The following is a 6,569-nucleotide window of genomic DNA, read 5'->3' as shown; positions in this document are numbered from 1 at the left end:
CACACACACACACACACACACACACACACACACACAGACATCTGCGCAGTGATGTTTTTACACTGCTCACACATTCATAGTGAAGGTCCAAATTGCCTGGAATGATAGTGAAAATTTCCCACTGAATGATGATAATTGCGGCCAGATCGTAAATGGACTGTAGCTTGTATTTAAAGCTACATTAAGTCATTTTTGACCACTAAGGGCCAAAAGAAGTGAAAGAACTGCCCTGATTTCATCTTATTAAGTCATAATGAGTACAGGGTAATATTTTCTAATTTTGAACTGCAGACCCAAAATAGCCCTCAGTGTGTGTTTGCTACCAGGGGGCACGGAGGCCTTTTGCACAGTAAGATATCTTCTTTGAGGCAGTTTTATAACTCTTACAGGTCATCAGATTTCTTGCAATTTATAGTTTTTTGCAGAATAAAATGGTAAATAATTATAATGATGCCAGGTGTCGACCCTTCCATGTATTTGATTGGCCAGCATTAGTGTCCACTTGACACTAATAGATACTATGATAGAATAAATGGTTAACATGTATTGGCTTTTGAAGGTTTTGTTCCCAACAATAAATCCTTAGGAAAATATCCATATTTTAAGCAGCTTGACCTTCGTCACCGGGACGTGCAAACTTTGTTTAACCAGGCTCTTTTCCAGGAAACATCATAAGTATAATTTTAGAGACGTAGAAATCAAATTTCCCTGTGCTGATTCTAGTCACTTTAGTCAAAGCTCAAAGGCTGGCAGGCACTGTATACAGTCACATAACCAAGTATCAAATCAGTTAAATCACTGAATCAGATTTATTCAGTTCATTAGTGTCTTGTGTTCAGGGCAACATCTCTTATTTGGTCCACTAAAAACTTGCATATAAATGCACTGACACCATTATATTGACAGAGTTTCACGATGATGATTGTTTCTGTAGTTATCATGATTTCTTAATGTGGTTTTAACGAGAAAGTAGAATGTTATGAATTACAGATCAGTTGAAAACAGTGGAGGTGGTACTCACAGTTGCTAGTAACAAACAAGAGCTGCTGGTGTTTTGGACAATGGCTATTCGGATTCAATACAGTCAGTTCACATCAAAGATCTGGTGACAAAAGGCAATTTTACACATGAACTTTGGACAATTTCAGGAGAATCAGGCTGGGATGTTTTCTGGAGTTTCCACAACAGAAAATTGACCATTTCAGATGCATTTGCTCTCTGAGAAAGGAGGTGAGAGAGAGACCTGAATGTGCACCAGGCAGCAAACATAAGACTTACTCACCAGCAGTGAATATATCAGGTTAATCTGACATCACATGGACTTTGTAAATAGGGAGCTGGCAGGTTAAACATTGGCTAATGTCCGATCTGGGCACATCTGTCAGGTAAGTCATACAGAAGTTCAGGGATGCAGAGAATGTGTGAAAATAGCTTAAGCTTTGTTTGTCCTCCACTGTAAATCTAATTTATAACAACAATAAAGAAATGCAGGTTTAAAGCTGGACAGACCTCCAGAGTTCGCATCACTGTATTATTCAATCAATCTGGGAAAACACCAGCTATTGTCTGGTATCTTAAGCCGCTGAGAAAAGCAAACAATGTTTAGAGGGCTTTGATGAAGCCAGCGGATGTTTAGACAATGGATAATGTCGATGTCCAGGTCAACACTTGTGTTCCACATGCCAGTCAGTGTTTCTAGTCTTTATATACATGTGCTTATAATTAAAACAGCTAATAAAAAGCAACTCTTGTCATACAATGGCTGACAAGACAATAGTAGAGATTGTATTTTGACCAGTGCGCTCTTCTTCTGCTCTCTACATGGACTGCATTAGGATGCACAGACAGAATTGTTCAGTACTGTACCTACAAAATGTCTACAAACAGAAACCAGAGAGCTGTGGGAGCAAATGTAGTATGTGTTGTCCATTGCCTAGACAGTCTACATGATTTTATGCAGGAATATGTTTACAGAGATTATGTTATTACCAGTGACCGCTTCACATTACACTGAGTTCTTTGATGCCAGCCTAATATCGGAAAGGGTGATTAACTTAGGTTAAAGCTTCTGCATCAAAACCACTTGAGAAAACAACCTCCTACACAGTCCAAGGCATAATTTAAAGTGGAAGAGACCGGTCAGGCTACCTTGCATGTGGTGAATATTTTGTAATTGATCAGTTAGATAACAAGAATATTTTGAAAGCAGCTAATAAACACAAGGCTGGCAGAGATATGTACTTGGATGCCTGTGGAAAAAAAAATCACTGAGTATGAAACATGCATATCTGCGTTCATTCTTTGTGCTCCTCAGTTTGTTTGTGTGCATGCAAAGCATCTGATAAAACACAATTCTTTACAAGCAGCAATGTTCTAATATTTTTTTCAATCTATTCAAGACTGTCGCTAAATTTTAAACAAGACCATGGATGGCTTGATCTCATATATGTCGGATACTTTGTACTAGGGCTGCTCGATTATGGCAAAAATGATAATCACGATTATTTTCACTGAAATTGAGATCTCGATTATTTGACGATATTTATTTAACAACAACAATGTATTGAATAATGACTTTAAAGATTGTCAAAAAATAATATAAAATAGTGTGCAAATACTGATAACAGTGCAAATGTTTGCAATATAAAAAATAAATGAAAAATGTAAACATCTATGTTTAGTGAACTTTGCAGTGTTGCTCTGTGGTGCAGCTACGACACTGTAGCAAAGTTTACACACTGTGTCTACTTGATCCACGTCTGACTCCGCGAACCCATAATGTTTCCACACCACTGAAGGTTTTTTTTACCTTTCTTTTCAACCAACGGCAGTCACTCTCCTCTCCAAATAACTTCTGCTTAGCTTTCCGAGCTTCCCTCGGGTCCTCTTAATCAGCGGTCCCCAACCCCCGGGCCTCGGACCGGTACCGGTCCGTGAGTCGTTTGGTACCGGGCCGCGAGAGTTAAGGCTCAGGTGTGAAATGTATAGTTTTCAGGGTTTTTATCGTGTTTATCGTTTACTCGGTTTTTCCTTGATTTTTACACCTGTGTTATGAATAAATTTTCTTTTTTTCGGTACCGGTACTAGTTTTATTTTGTTGCATTCATCCGCGACACCTTAAAGGCTGGTCCATGAAAATATTGTCGGGCATAAACCGGTCCGTGGCGGAAAAAAGGTTGGGGACCGCTGCTCTTAATTGTTGTGACACGTGTTCGAAATGCAGAGAGGTGCGCTCGATTTGCGCTCGATTTGCCACATGGAGCGGCGCGAGAGTAAAGCATGAGGGAGGGGCTAATAATCAGCTCAGTCATTTTTAATGATCGTTGAAAGCCCAGCTCGTAATCGTGATTAAAATTCGATTAATTGAGCAGCCCTACTTTGTACTTTCTTCTTATCAGGCGCATCCTCACAGGAAATAAGAGTTAACGAGGCAGAAAAAAGTACATACAGGAACATTTTTATTACATTTCAATGAGCAGAACTTCCTTTGATTTTAAAGATTTAGCATTTTCTTTCTTTTCTGCTTAGTTTTACGTCTACCCTTCCCTTGTGCTTTCACTTCAAGGTCCTCAGGATTAACACCGGAACTGCTGCACTTTATTTTTGGATCAAAAGACTTTTTCTTGAATTTTTCTTAGTGAATGAGCTTTTTTTAATCACAATCGAGAAAATCAATGAACGTCTACATCTACATTCTTTGTGTTTTGAGAAAATAAGAAGATGCTCTCCCAGTACGGAGCAGTATAAATATTTATGAAACAAAGAGTACTGACAGGGGGAACATAATTTTTCAACAGTTTTCATATTCAGACCTCAGTACAGACTTCAGATCGAGTGGTTCGTCTAACAAATTCTCCCTGTGAGAAATTTATTTGATTACTTTCTTTTGTGAAACTCTCCTGCATGGTTATCTAACCACTGTAATGAATTACATATTGCCTAGAGATTTAACGCTACAGTATTTCTCAGACAAAAAGACAAGTTCAGTGTGTGCCTTCAAAGATCATAAATCAGTTCAGGGATTTATCCACATCAGTGGCTTTTAATAGAACAGAAGGGAATGACTTGAGATGACATTCAGAGGCCTTCAGGTGTAAATTGATGTAAATGTTTTCTAACCTTTTTTAAAAAAAATACTATAATATAGTTATATATTTGAAGGTTAAGTGCGGGAATTTACTTATTAACATGTAATAAAAATAATTTAAGATCCATAGAAAATGTTCATCGGGTTAGCTGTGGGCAAAACACAGTGTAGACATGAATAAAATTTCCTATGCCGAATGCACACGCTTATTGCATGGCACTTTTTTTTTCTTTGTCTTGTTTACTGAGAAATGGACTGGCCCTCTTTGCAAAGGTCATTTCTGAGGTTTGACAAACTGGAGTGGATGCTTTTAATCAGTGCAGTTCAGTGGGGGTGCAGCCTGGTCCTGCAGAGATGAAAGAAGCTGCTCCTGCAGGAAAGCTGTACCCAAGTCATGTGGTGCTAACTGGAGAATTATTTATAAAATGATGTCTTCTTTACAGCCACTCACAGATCAACAGACCTCTTAGTAAGCTAGTCATGACACGTGATGAGCTCATTGTAGAAGTACTATTTGGAGTGTCACGGTAGCAGTCTGTTTTCGTCAAAAGTAAATGATTTAAGATCTGTCTTATTTGTTAAAGGTTCATATCATTTATTTTCCTGTGCCACTGCCATCCATCATTCTCTTTGACTCCTGGCTAAATACGGATCACTGAACCGAGCTCTTGTTCTTTGTGAGAGATTCCTGTATTACTATGAAGATGGGAACTTTAGTGTACTTTAATTAAATTTCCACACACCCTTTCAGTAGCTTGTTGGACAACCGTTTACCTATTGGGTCGAGATCTGTTGACTGTGGAAGCTGTTTGAGTACAATAAACTCATTGTCATGTTCAAGAAACCAGTTTGAGGTGATTTGAGCTTTGTGACATGTCTTATCCTGCTGGAAGCAGCCATCAGAAGATGGACATGTCAAAACCACCACTCAGGCAGGCTGTTGCATTTAAACAACGCTGAATTTGTATTAAGGAGCCAAAATTATGGGAAGGAAATGTCCCTCACTCCATTACACCACCACCACGAGCAGCCTAAACCAATGATACAAAGCAGGATGGATCCACATGGATCCAAGTTGTGTTCGTCAAGGCTCATCATCCCAGGTACCTGGAGTGGTCTTCTGTTGCTCTGGACCACCTTCTTCACAGTTTGAATGTTGTGCTTTCAGAGATGCTCGTCTGCATACATGTAAATTACATTGCCTTCTTATCAGCTGAAAACAGTCTGATAAGATTCTGATTCTGCTCTGATCTAATGCATCATCAAATCATTTTCACTCAGAAAATTGCTGCTCACTGGATGTTTTTTTTTTTCTTTTTTTGGACCATTCTTCCTAAACCCTAGAGATGGCTGTGCATGAAAATCCCAGTAGATCAGCAGATCAGATACTCAAATACTCAGATCAGCAGGTCTGGCACCAGCAGCCATGTTACATTCAAGTCACATGAATCACCTTTCTTCCCCATGCTGAGTTTGTACTTCAGCAGGTCATCTGTTCCGAGTCTACGTTCCTAAATGCGTTGAGTTTCTGCTGTGTGATTTTGCTGATTAGATATTTGATTCAATGAGCAGCTGAACTTGTGATTCTAATAAAGTGGCCAGTGAATAGAGGCAAATATCTTAAAATATAATAAAAGAGAAAGTCAGCTTGTCAGTTTCCTTTTTTAGGCATTAAGCACACAGGTATAGTTGCAAGTCAAACGTCAAAACTCCCTTTTAACAGGAAGAGCAGTCTTTGGAGTGCGGCCACCATGGTTCTGGTGACAACAAAGTAAGGACAGAAAGAAAGGGGAGACAACACTTGAGCCAGAGATACCTGCAGAAAGATCCAAAGAGAGCACGGACAAAGAGGAGGAAGTATAAAATATGGAAATGAGATGCAGTTGTGGCTTATAAATGCATGGGGAGTGAAAGAGGAAATTAGAAGAGAGGAGCTCAGTGCATCCTGGGCAATTCACCAACAGCCTGAGCCTAATTAAAGGATTGTTCAGGGTCACATGAGCTAAAGTTAAAAGCAAAAAGGAAAGTTTAGAGCCCAGTATTAAAAGGAGAGAGGTTTCCTGAGCCCAAACTCACGAGGAGCACATCCTGATCGCTGAAGGCTCTGCCTCCCATTTTACTTTCAAAAACTCACAAGTCAGCCAAACTCTGAGAACAAAGTGCTGTATTGTGATAATATGGTACTATGAGGTCTTTAAGATATGATGGGACTGGTCATTTAGAACTTTATGTTAGAGGAGGGATTTTAAATTAAATTCTGCATATAACAGAGATCCAATGAAGAGACATGAATATGAGAGAACTATGACCTCTGCGGCATTTTGCACAAGCTGAAAGCTTTTCAGGGACCTATCAGAACATGCTGTAAGGATTTTCTTAACTGTGACAATATTGCATTGTTGAAAGAAGGCAAGCCTGGAGATACAGTGGTGGTCATAATATTACTTACACTAATTGTAAGCATGAATGTCATGGTAATTTT

The 6,569-nt window shown here is 39.1% G+C and overlaps 1 protein-coding gene across 4 annotated transcripts in view; it reads left to right on the top strand.

Annotated features, from left to right (window-relative positions):
• pitpnm3 (PITPNM family member 3) overlaps positions 1 to 6,569 on the top strand; it is a 115,567-nt gene that overhangs the window by 41,693 nt on the left and 67,305 nt on the right. The gene's annotated exons all lie outside the window — the stretch shown is intronic.

Source organism: Haplochromis burtoni, unplaced genomic scaffold, assembly GCF_018398535.1.
Source record: "Haplochromis burtoni strain Fernald_Lab_line unplaced genomic scaffold, NCSU_Asbu1 Contig_144, whole genome shotgun sequence".
NCBI lineage: Eukaryota > Metazoa > Chordata > Actinopteri > Cichliformes > Cichlidae > Haplochromis > Haplochromis burtoni.
This window is presented reverse-complemented; position numbering and strand designations above follow the sequence as displayed.